This window comes from Phoca vitulina, unplaced genomic scaffold, assembly GCF_004348235.1.
Source record: "Phoca vitulina isolate PV1807 unplaced genomic scaffold, GSC_HSeal_1.0 scaffold13, whole genome shotgun sequence".
Lineage (NCBI taxonomy): Eukaryota > Metazoa > Chordata > Mammalia > Carnivora > Phocidae > Phoca > Phoca vitulina.
In genome coordinates, this window is record NW_022589716.1 from 30152106 (window position 1) to 30165720 (window position 13615).

Here is a 13615-nt window from a genome sequence, read left to right on the forward strand (position 1 = left end):
ACGTCTGAGTTTAAGGATCATTCACATGTATGCACACACTCACAGGGTGGGAATGAAAAGCTCTCATTTCCTATTCAAGAAGTCAGGGAAGGTATTTTAAAATCCTATAAAAGAACAACTTGGTAATGAAAAACTTATTTGGAGACTAAAAATCCAGGAGTTCTACTTCAAAAACTTAAGGCTGATATAAAACTCCATATAGACTGCCGTCTGCCTTTAAAATCCCCCGGTGGCACATCCAGACTGCACTTTACATCGCAGAGGTTCTAAGAACAAGAGGGACTATGTGACGGTGCCATGAACAGTGGAACAGGGAAATACTGTCCCCAGTAGTCACATGTTCTTTGATTAATACTTGAAACCTAGTAGCGCTACATGGCAACAGGCAACACCAAGCAATATCACAATGGCAGCAAGTGATCCCAGAGTGGCTGGATTCCTTAAGTCCAGCCAAGAGCAGCATTCAACAGCCTTCCTTGCTCATAGGATGGAAAGGAGCAAATAACGTTCACATGCTTGGAATAAACCATGACCAAGTCACCAGAGCCAATGAAAAGAGCAGCCTACACATTCCGCTCTCTCACATCAGCAGACCCTATAAAGCGATCCAGGTCAAAAACTGAATGGAGTCACAGATTCAGAGAATATGGATTCATGAGTCACCACGCCACCACGCAGACCGCACACCTCTGCAGCTGGTCCTTGACTTTTCTTTCTTGACCACCTTCCACAAACAAATCATGGGTCTCTGATCACTATGCAGTAAGTCCAAGAAAAGAGCAGTTTGTTCTGTGTACAAGTCTCCCAAGGTCACTCATCATAAGTCGGGGCTCGGGTCTACCAGAATGAAGAGACAGTGCTCTCCTTTCCCTTTTTTTTTTTTTTTAAGCTGTCCTTTTAGTTAAAAGGAACAAATTGCTTCCTGTTTAAATGACAGGTGGGAATATTACTTTTGTCTCCAGCAGTCCCATAAATAAGAAGAGTAAACCCAGATAATATAAAGAGAAAGTAGTAAGTCAAATACCAAGATACGAGCTTAATTCCTTAGCTGCCAGGCAGAACTTGAAAGAGGAAGCATTTTGGTAAATCTAATGGCCTGCTAGAGGTATAGGAGGTTTTTTGCCTTCCTTTTGCCCGCCCCCCCACCCCGCCAACATCACATTTGTTGTTTTTCTTCTTTTTAACCAATAAATATCCACGATGTAGCATCACCAAGAAGCACATTGTTTTACACTCAGTACATGCTTTTCAGATACAGATAGCCTGTTGTGCAAACATTTCATTATCACTAGTATTTTCATCTTAACCATGTACCATGAATTTTATGAATAGTAGTACTGGAATGACACAAAATTTCACACTCAAACTTGTAGTGCAATGGTAGAGTTATTTTAGGTTCCATTTGTTGCATCAATGATTTGATTAATGACAAAAAATTAATAAATAATGTTACAGAATCATTTTCCTGTATACACTTGTTTACTGCCAGACAGATAAATTCAAACATTTCATCCACGTCTGTAAATCATTTGCCTTCTTGTTTTCACTAACACTGTTCAGAGAAATTAATGTGGTGTTCCTTGTGGTCATTGGGAGTTGACCTTATGTAAAAACAGAAGAATACTGGCAATCGGTGGACAATTAGCGAAACTGGCTAAGCCTTTCCTTTCCTCAGCTGACAAATAAAAACTCCAGAATCTGTTCAATAATGTGATACTGCTTGAAAACTATGAAAGTCGTATCACAAAACATAAAGTAACTATCTCGTCCCGTAGTTTCTTCAAATTACAGACACAGATACTTATATATGTTAAGATGCACACATAATTTGGTTGTTCCCTTACTGCATATTGTCCTCATAAAGTAATCTGAAATTTAAAAATATCTCTATCTAAAACAGCATCCCGTATTGCATATCTAATCAGAGTTCTGTCACTTGACATTGTCTCAAACTTAAAGTGCTGGCTGATATTCAAAGGAAGCAACATGCAGAAGTGAACCTAAATTGTATTTGCATATCTCATTCATGAGGGGAAAAAAGGGCACATGACAAGTTAGGGCTCACTGCAACACAAGAACAAAGAGCCCGGCTATTTTTCAAATTAAAATATTCTGCAGTTTTTGAGTTAGGGTTTGGCTTTGCAAGTAATATGGAAGCAGAACTGGTCCCTCTGAATGGACATTTTCTTATGTCTAATATTTGAATTTACACAAGTATAGGGCCAGGGTTGGGGGTGTGGGTGAGGCTCTAAAAAGATGGATGGTCAATGGCAGGTTGCCCTAGGAAGTCAGGGAGGGGATTCCCAGGGAATACCCTTGCAGGCTTTTTCACTGCTAGAGTGCTTGAATGGTATGTTAAGCAAAAAGAAAAGTTTTAAAACTTCGAGGAAACAGAAGATAGAAAATATGTGGGAACAGGACACTACACAGTTGATGTGAGAATTAGAGAAAAACATGAAAACTCCTTGCACAGTGCTTGCCAATGAGGACAGCCGAGTGGTGGTGGTCATTATTTTTACACAAGCTTAAAGAGATGGACTGCAACTGGTAACAGTGAGGAAATGGTCTATTTCCACACTGATGAGTATTTTTATATAATCAAACTCATATAATGATTAGCAAGATGGTACAAATATAGTATAAGGAAATGCACATGATGTTTAAGGACCCAATCTCCCAAACATTCAGCAGTAGGAAAGATGAATCAGCAAGAGCTCCTTGAAGTAATAAACATTAGTACATGCTCACAATTCATTCCAGGAAAGCAATGTACGGTTTTTAAAAGGGAAAGACAAAATAGACACAGAAGCCAGGACTAAGACTTACCAATCATCAATCCCACTGAATAACAAATGGGATTCTGATCCCCTAAGCCACTTGGCACATCAAGGCAATTTCTGGCTACATATTACCAGTGAAGTGTCGTTTTTTTACTTAGGAGTAGCTCTGTATTGAAAGAACCACTTTCCTTTCAGTAGCCCAACCTCCCTGGGACACTTACAGTTTCTGTCCATTCTCTTAAGCCTATTCACCTTAAGAGCAGCTGAAAGAAGTGGCAAACATACAGAAATGTTTTTAATAGACAACTCCTTCCAATGTACACCTGGGCTGTCATGCACAGACACACCTGTCTTCTAAATGCTGGTCAATATCAATACTCTCCAGAAGGAAACATTTGGTTTTTTTTCTGTAAAAGAATCTACAACACACCATACTCAGAAAAGGCTTAATGCAGTTCAAAGCTTCAGTGGGGGAAATTTAGGCAATCTAGATCAAGAACCCACTGGGCCAGTAACTGGCCATGTACTGGGGGGGAAAGGGGTCCCAATAAACCACACTATTCTAATTTACAAGATGGGCATGGCCTGGAATACGTGAAGTGTATGTACAAAAATATATGCATGTGTATGGATGTAAATATAACCCTGTTTTATCAAAGATTACTGTTATCAATGTATTTTCTTCCTTCCTTACCGAGTATTTCTTCCTTAAAGGTTTGCACTCCTGTAATTCAGGACCTCTTCTTTTTTTTTCTAAAGATTTATTTATTTATTTGAGAAAGAGAGAGAGCACGCGCATGTTAGCATGAGCGGCAGGGGCAGAGGAAGAGAAAATCTCAAGCAGAATCAGCACTAAGTGTGGAGCCCAGTGTGGGGCTCCAGCTCACAACCCTGAGGTTTTGACCTAAGTCAAAACCAAGGGTCAGATGCTCAACCAACTGCACCACCCAGGTGCCCCAAGGCCTTATTGTTCACAAGTCTTAGCAGCTTTTTCTAACTCCATCTTCTTCCAACTCTCTTTTTTCCTGAAATAATTCCTCAACTTCCACCTTATCTTGCTAACTTGGAGGAGATCTTCCATATCTTTGCTCTGTCCTTCCTTCCCTCTCATACCTGCCCCTGGGTTCGGTCTGCCTCTTATAACTCTCCATCCATCATCCTTAAACAGGCTCCCCAGTTGCTATCACAATGAAAACCCCTCCCCATCTCGATCTCCTGCTGGGATACCATGTGCTCCCCACCCCTCCCCCAAACACTGGGATCTAATCTTTTAACAGACTTGCAGCTCATACCACCCACTCTAAGCATCTCAAAACTCAGTATGCTGAAAACACATCCAAATCCTTGCCTCCTTCTGTGTTTATTATTTCTGTTAATTGCCTCATTATCTTCCCACTCAATGTGGAAACCTCGAAAGTCTTCTTTGACAATCTCTTCTCCCTCACCAGGTACAACCATCCAATTGTTTGTCATACATTTTCAGTTTCGACTCTGTCATTTCTCCCACCTCCAGTCTTACCTTTATGACTCCAACTGCCCTAATTTGGGCATAAGTTATCCCTCACTTCATGTACCACGATAACCCCAAGGCAGGTCTTTTCTTTTAGTTTTTCTTCCGTCCAATCTATCCCACAAATATCCTTTGGGGGCAACAGTCTTATAGCAAAGTCAAGACACTATCATTCCTTGCTTAACAATTTCTAGCCCCACCCTTTTTTTCTTCTAGCCTTTTCTCTACCACTTCTCTTCAAGTGTGCTAAGGGCACAGAGCCTACATCTGTAATTTCCAGTGGAAACATGACTATACTTGATACCATATCATATAATTGAAATTTGCTGAGTAGAACTTAAGTGTTCTCATGAAAAAAAAAGATACATGGCACATATAAAATCTGCATTGTCTAGAAATAAAAAGGAAAATCGGTGAAATTAATTTTAATCATGTATTATAAATAACCCAATATATTAATATTATTTCAATATTCAGTCAATATAAATATTGCTAATGGGATATAATCTATTCATTTTTCAAAATATGTCTTTGAAATTCAGTATTTTACATTTAAAATAAATCTCAGTTCAGATTAGCCATACTTCAAGTGCCCAATAGTCACATGTGGCTACCATATTGGATAGTGTAGATCTACAGAAATATGGCCTGAGTTTGAAATGTGGTTAATAACAGCATGCAACTTTAGGCAAGGTAGTAATCTCTCTGTACCTCAGTTTCTTTCTATTCTATAAAGTAATAATATTTATAATAATACCTATCTCAAAGGGTCATTGCAATAATTAAATAAATTAACACAAATAAATTGCTTAAGTTGGGGCTGACATGCAAGGACACTTCAATATACATTAATTGTCATTATAATCAAAGCTATTCCATACTTGCCATGCAGAGCCAGCATCCAATTCCATGTTACACTTTTCTCCACACTTAAATAATCCTTCCTGCCTGTTATGGGCTGAATGTTTGTGTCCTCCCCAAAATCCTATGTTGAAGCCCTATCCCCCAACTTAACAGTATTAGGAGGTGGGGCCTTTGGTAGGTAGTAGGACTTATATGAAGCCATGAGGATAGGGCCCTCATGAAAAGATTAGTGTCCCTGTAAGAAGAGACCAAAGAGCTTCATCTCCCTGCCATCTAAGGACCTACCAAGAAGACAGCTGTCAACAAGCTAGGAATAGTGACCTCACCAGGAAGTGAATCAACTGGCACCGTGACCTTGGATGTCTCAGCCTCCAGAATTATGAGAAATAAATTTCTGTTGTTAAAACCACCCAGTCTATGCAACTTGAACAGACTAAGACATTGCCCCATTCTCTTAGATTATGCCCAATTTTAACATAATGGTTATATCCATGGGCTGAGAAGTGAGGCTGTATTATAGACTGGTTTCTAAATTCCAGCTCAAACCTTTGTTAGCTCATGTGAATTTTAGAAAATTCCTTAACTTGTGAGAGCCATTGGTCCCTCATTTATAAAACAGGGATAACAACAGTATAAAGCTCAGAAGGTTGCCAAAAGAATTAAATGATATAATCCACACAAGGCCCTGAGCTTAATGCTTGGCACGAAGTAAAAGCACTCAATACATGTTAACTCTAATTATTATTACTTTAAGACCCAGCTCAAATGCTGTCTTCCCTATGAATATTTTTCCTTCTTCATTTTTTAGAGATGTATTTATTTATTTGAGAGAGCACAGCAGGGAGGGACAGAGAGAAAGGGAGAGAGAGTCTTAAGCAGACTCCGTGCGGGAGTGTGGAGCCCAATATCAGTCTCACAACCCTGAGACCATGACTTGAGCCAAAACCAAGAGTTGGATGCTTAACTGACTTCACCACCCAGGTGTCCCAACCTTCTTCATTTCTATAAGTTCTCCCTTCTGAGAACTTCCATTTCATTCCAGTCTTTTTTTTTTTTAATTTTATTAATTAATTGCAGTGTTTTTTTTTTTTTTTAAGATTTTATTTATTTATCTGACAGAGAGAGACACAGCAAGAGACGGAACACAAGCAGGGGGAGTGGGAGAGGGAGAAGCAGGCTTCCCGCCAAGCAGGAAGCCCAATGCGGGGCTCAATCCCAGGACGCTGGGATCATGACCTGAGCCATTCCAGTCTCTTTTACCAGCATTTTTCTTAAATAGGATTTTAAATCTTAGCATTTTTCTTCTCTGTTTACATGTGCCCCCTTTCCTTCCTAGACAGACAGCAACCTAATCCATCTTAGCCTCCTCTATACCATTTATTGCAATGTCTTACACAAGACAGACATTCAGGAAATGCCTGCTGAATGGCTGTTCAAAAAGATAACCTGGGTTGCAATGTGTGGGATGTGCTGGAGAAAGGAAGGGAAAGAAGGCAAAGAGATGAAGAGCAAGGTTAGGGCAATAGTTCAAGTGAAAGATAATAAAGACTGGAGCGGACTACAGAAAACTGAACTGCAAGTCGTGAAAACAGAGAAGAATGACAAGGAAGTGTAATTTAGGGACACCCTCTGTCACAGCATCAACACTGCCTTCTCTCTGCTCATATGTCTATTTGTAAGATGGATACTACTGATCAAAATCAAGATTCCTTTTGTTGTGCCTTACATAAATGCATACACGTTTGTGCATGTGTGTGTTTGTCTTATACTCAAAGTTTGTGATTATTGATGAGTTAATAAAGACTGTACCCCTACATAGCAGAAACCCAATCCTTTTAGCTCTGCTAAAAGCTCATGGAAGGACAAAATATGCACAGGGATACTTAAAAACACTTTTATGTGATGAGTACTTTAAGACAGCTTATCACTGAGGCAATAGTCAATTAAGTTGGTTTCAATGAGCACTGCATTTCCAGGAGTCAGTGAATTAATCAAAAGATACATTTGAGACAACAGCTACTTTAAGAGCTAAATAAAATTGTGAGTTTTATTTAATCTTATGCGTTTCCTGAACTCTAATAGCATTTCCAAGGCACGTTATTTTGTAAGTCCCCCAAACGCTTTCCTAGTCACCATCAAGCTTACAAAAATCCAGTATGTGGAGTTATCAATGATCAAGGTTATGAGAACAAAATATACCAACAATGCCTGCCTTGTTTTTCCTCCAGATTTTCACATTCATACTCTGATAAACTGTCAAGATTTAAATGGGATAAATGAAAAGCATTTCAAGATTTAGGGTGCTGCATTTGAGGGGGATGATTTGAAATAAGTTTATCGCTGAAAACGAGGATGTCAAGAGTGCCATCAAATCATATTACACTGCACACAAATACCACAGAAGAAATGACAGTCATTTGAGTTTATGGCAACAGCGTACTTGAAGGGCCACATCCAACACTACAGACTCGTTCTCTACGTGATTACAAGGGGGGTGTCATTAAACTGATTGAAAAGTATTCCTCAATTACTTCAGGGAGGACTTAAAAAGTTTATTTTGCTTTTAAAGCTTTCCTTAGACACGATGGGGTGAAAGACTAGCACAGAAAGTGATTCACATTAAGGTGACAAAGAACAGGATGGAACGTGTGATTCGGGCACTCAAAGATGTCATGTCCTTTGCCCACAAACTAGTGCCTTTAAAACAAGCAAAGGGTATGATTTTCAAATGCAGCCCAAACACGTGAATTTTGTTTGTATTGTTGGTAGATGTTGTCCATTACTGAATCTATAGTGTTAAAGGAAGCCAAGGCTCATGTTTGGTGATCATATATTTCATCTTTAATTACAGTATCAACAGTTATTAAGAAATTAATCAAGATGGGGCGCCTGGGTGGCTCAGTCGTTAAGCGTCTGCCTTCGGCTCGGGTCATGATCCCAGGGTCCTGGGATCGAGCCCAGCATCGGGCTCCCTGCTCAGCCAGGAACCTGCTTCTCCCTCTCCCGCTCCCCCTGCTTCTGTTCCCTCTCTAGCTGTCTCTCTCTGTGTGTCAAATAAATAAATAAAAAATCTTTAAAAAAAAAAAAAAGAAATTAATCAAGATGATCCGAATCATCTCATAAAGCATAATCTAGGGTCTCAGTTATAACACATTCAGGGACATGATGAGGGGCACAGGCTGCCTTCATGATTCTTGAAAGAGGCAAACAAAGTTTAGGGGTTAATATAGCTCTGCAGAATAGAGACTAGGCCAGGTTAGGGGAGTAGGTGTGATGGGGGAGGAGGGTATTTACTGCTTTTTATGCTGTTTAAGCCAGGAGTGGGGCCATGTAAGTACAATATCACCGAAGAGCTGGTTTCTTCTGCTATCTCTGATCTGTATGCACAGAATCAGCATTTCCCTCAGGCTGGTTTTTCTGATGATTACAGGATGGCCACCTGCAGCAATCAGGGTTTTAGGATTCATTACTCAGACATACTAGGAGACAGGGCACTTTCCACAAAGTTTGAACAAAAAGTTATGGCCAAAAAACTGCCACGAGCTCAGCAGCTGAGGCCAATCACTGGGGCTAATGAGACAGGTCCATCTTGGGAGCTTCGCGTGGTGCCAATCTTGTCCAAGCCTCACGGCTGTTTCATGACTGCAGACCAGAGTGGGTGTTGGAGCCACTACCACAATATCCAGTATAAGAAGGTTAAGGACAACTGAGGATCATCCTCCCTTCTCAGATTAATGGCTACTTACTTTCACAAATAATTTTTAGGTATTACAAAGTATTAGTAGATCCCAACACACTGGTTATTCACTAAAATTTTAAGAATTTGATGAAATAAGAACCCCTTGGAACTTTTACAGAAATATGATATTTTCCATGATGGTGTTTTAACTGGGCATCAATAATGCGTTCAGTTATCCAAGGAAATGTCTCTTTCCAAGCCAAGATGTCCATAGACAGATGAATGGATAAAGAAGATGTGGTATACACACACACACACACACACACACAATGGAATATTATGCAGCCATCAAAAGGAATGAGATCTTGCCATTTGCAACGACGTGGATGGAACTGGAGGGTGTTATGCTGAGCGAAATAAGTCAAACAGAGAAAGACATGTATCATATGACCTCACTGATATGAGGAATTCTTAATCTCAGGAAACAAACTGAGGGTTGCTGGAGTGGGGGGTGGGGTGGGAGGGATGGGGTGGCTGGGTGATGCACATTGGGGAGGGTATGTGCTATGGTGAGCGCTGTGAATTGTGCAAGACTGTTGAATCACAGATCTGTACCTCTGAAACAAATAATACATTATATGTTAACAAAAAAAAAGAAGAAGATAGCAGGAGGGGAAGAATGAAGTGGGGAGAAATCAGAGGGGAAGATGAACCATGAGAGACGATGGACTCTGAAAAACAAACTGAGAGTTCTAGAGGGGAGGGGGGTGGGAGGATGGGTTAGCCTGGTGATGGGTATTAAAGAGGGCACGTTCTGCATGGAGCACTGGGTGTTATACACAAACAATGAATCATGGAACACTACATCAAAAACTAATGATGCAATATATGGTGATTAAGATAACATAATAATAATTAAAAAAAGAAATGTCTCTTTCCAAAAGACTTATATTTACTCAGCTAGTCCCGCTAGAGGATTAAAACTAAAAACACAATAGAATATAGTCTGTGAAGTCTAGAATTTCCAGATGGATTGATTCAGGGCTTGTCTAGTTCACCAAGCAGTGACACCTGGAATCTGAACTCATCCTACAAAGAATTCAATATTTGGAGGGAATACACTCTCAGGAAGTATTTACAACTCGTCATATGAAATCAAAGAAGTCCCATTATCTTAATTCATTTGGTTTCCTGTTGGGCTAGTACACAGTAAAAACATTTGTAAAACGGTCAGGTTTTTATTTCATAAATGTCTAGACTTGTGCTGTCCAAAATAAATAAAAGGCAAGCTACACACATAGTTTAAATTTTCTAAGAGCCACATTTAAAAAGGTTAAAAGAAACAAGTGAAATTAATTTTAATAATATCTTTCTTTAACCAAATATATCTAAAATATTATCATCTCAACATCTAATCAATATAAAATTGCTGAGATATTTTAAATCTTAATATTTTTGGTACCAAGTCTTTGAAAATCTGTGTGCACTTTATACTTACAGTACACTCAATATGGACTACGGTTAGTGGCTTCCGTATTGGACAATGAACATCTAGAGTTTCTAATATGGTTAAGCAATTAACTAATAGGTAATCAAGTCATGAGACAACAATCTCCTTGAGTGCCTGATGATTCTTACCCCATGCCCTATACCCTGACTTTATTCCAGAAAATAAATTATTGAAGTAGTAAGTACTACTGATTATAGTAGGGGACTATACTTTGATTTCAAAGACAAGTAGAAATCTTGATACTACCACAAAGATTAGGAAAATCACTTAAAATCTTAGAGACTGTTCTCCTTGTCTCTAAGTTAGAAGTAATAATATCTATCTCACTGTATTTTTGTGAATTAGAGGAGCTAAGTACAGCACTTCTGCACTGCCTAGTATAGGGTGAATGAGGTTCCATCTATTAATATTGTTAGTATTATTAACTTTGCTGTCATTATTATTATTCCTTACTTTTCTGGCTTCTTCTCAAAATGCAGGAGGGTTCTCTTCTCTATCACTCTTTTCTACTTAGGTCTCTGGCTCTTAAACTCTTTTGACAGCAACTTAGTAAGAAATGTATGAAATATCAGGATTCAACACACATATATTAAAAGGAAGGCTCCAGGAGGATTGGGATATTGTTGGTTTTGTTTCATTGCGATATTCCAAAGGCCTAGAAATGCTCAGCAGAAAATATTTACTAAGTGACCAGTGCATGCTGATATATTCTACTCCAACCCTTTTTAAATCTAATTTACTTATTTTAATAAAAAACACTGGTCATGTTCCACTAAGTTGACTTTTTTACCCACTACTTAGTGGAAAATTGTCACACATGCTTTGTGCTGGATCTTCATTCCACCCACGGGGCACACCTCTTGAGGTGAACAGAGGTAATATGCTCTAAACACAAGGTGACAAAGAGCCTTCAAGTTACCCTCAACTCACCCTTTTCTCTCACACCCCGTATCAAATATTTCTCACCCTTTTCTCTCACACCCCACAGCAAATATTCATGATTCTACCTTCAAAGTACACCCAAAATTTGACTACCAACCCTGCTACCACCCTGGAGTCAGCCACCATCACCCCTTGACTGATGACTGCATTAACTTCTGATTGGTGCCTCTGCTTGCTCACTTGCCCCTCCACAATTAATCCACAACACAGTGTCCAGCAATGCCCTTTTAAAAAATAAGTGAGATCAAATCATTTCTCTATTCCAACTATGCTATGGCTCCTAGGGGCATTTAGAGTAAAAGTTCTAAATATTCTCAGTCATTTACTCATTTTCTGCTACATCCATCCCCACATTACCTCTTGGCTCTCTCCTGTTGCTTCTCCCCTGGTCCAACCATGCTAGCTTTCCTGCTGTTTCTAGAACACTCAGCTTGTCATATATTAGAACCTTTGCATGGACTGTTGACTTTGCCTGGAGCTCTCTTCTCTAAATATCCACAAGGTCAACTTGTTCCCCTCTAAGTCTTTGTTCAAATGTTACGTTCTTGATGAGGACTTATCTTATTTAAAATGGCAATCCACATCACAATCTCCCATACTCTCACCATATTTTGCTTCTCTTCCCCATTGCACTATCATCTTCTAACTTGATGCCACTTTCCACCTCACCATGACAAAATGTAAATCCCACAAGGACAAAGAGCTCTGTTCATTTCCTTCACTGAAGACAATGTGTGTTGCATAAACAGATGCCAAAAAAGTATCTGTTTAAGAATGAATGAAGCCTAATGTTTTTTGAAGAAAATCAGTCAAATGCATCCTAAGAAAAAGTCCTGGCCAGAAATTACATTTGCCTCTTTGTTGCAGGAGGAAGCATGCAGAGGCAGAACAGCAGAAGGAAATGAAAAAATGCACAAAATAATGGATAATCAAAAGATTAAATATGAGAAGATAGAAAACGCAAATTATCAAGCATTTGCTGCATTTATCTACTTTATATCATTGGCTAAACACCACTCTAAGTAAGCAAATTCCCACATGTGTTTTTGTTTGCCATTTGTTATAAGATAGTCCCTATACCATGAACAGTTTCAACTTTAATACATAAAACATGACCCATATTGGTTAGCAGAATATCACATTCACAAACCTTTTTTTTTTTTTTTTTAAAGATTTTATTTATTTATTTGACAGAGAGATAGAGAGTACAGATAGGAAGAGCGGCTGGCAGAGGGAGAAGTAGGCTCTCCGCTGAGCAGGGAGCCCGACGTGGGGCTTGATCCCAGGACCCCGGGATCATGACCTGAGCCGAAGGCAGACGCTTAACGACTGAGCCACCCAGGCACCCCACACTCACAAACCTTTTAACCTAAATTTTAGAGATCCTAGAGGAGTACCAAAGTATGTAAAGTACTATATAAAATCAATGCCCTTTAGAAAACTGGTAAGAGCCCAATTCTTCTCTATAATTATAAAAATTACCACTTCTCTAAATAACACTCTACATAAAATTTATCATACATTAATCCAATTCTTCCTTACAAATCCTTACAGATTTTTTATCAACATATCCAGAGAATCAAGTTGACCTTTAAAGTGTTTTATGATGCCTTAACATTTTAGCAAAATGGACACTGCTTTTCTTATAAATTTGCTCAAAAATATGTAAAACATTTCTCAAAAATGCTGAAACAATCAATGCAAACTGGACATGGCGTAAAATTACAACGGAAAAATTTAAGCCATTGATAAAGTGATCTCATTTTCTGTCACTATACTTCCACTTCCTGCATATATCTTCTTTTCAATTAATTGGGAAATTTCAAGGTTGCTCTATGAAAGTTGATACAGTGAGTAGTAACATTGCTGTAGCTATAATCCCTTTCATTTTGGTCCCCTCTACAACAATAGAACTCAAATTTGAAATTGTGTAAATGAAAAAAAAGAATCCAAGAAAAGAGTATTTTAGTCTAGATATCTGTGTTGATCTTTCTCCAATGATCACTTGAAAAGGCAAACATCTATAAATATTTGGTCCTTCTTCCCTAAATGCAGCTTAGTAGCTGACAAAGATAATAATTTAGAAGCAAGACTGAGACATCACAGGGGAAAACCCATTTAAAAGAAACAAAAACTTTAAAAGTTGGGGGTTTTAATTTATAATCTCTTACTGATTATGAATTTTTGCCATATATTTTCATTTAAATATGTGAAAAATGTTTTAAGTTTGACATAGGAGCTCAAAAATCTACTCCAATATATGCACATCTTCAAGTAACATGTTTAATCTGACAATACATTTGTCCTCATTCCACACCAATTTTGTCCTC

At 38.7% G+C, this 13615-nt stretch overlaps 1 protein-coding gene across 3 annotated transcripts in view; it reads right to left on the reverse strand.

The window, feature by feature from the left end:
• The window catches only part of CNTN3 (contactin 3), a 331836-nt gene that overhangs the window by 235528 nt on the left and 82693 nt on the right, over positions 1-13615 (reverse strand). The gene's annotated exons all lie outside the window — the stretch shown is intronic.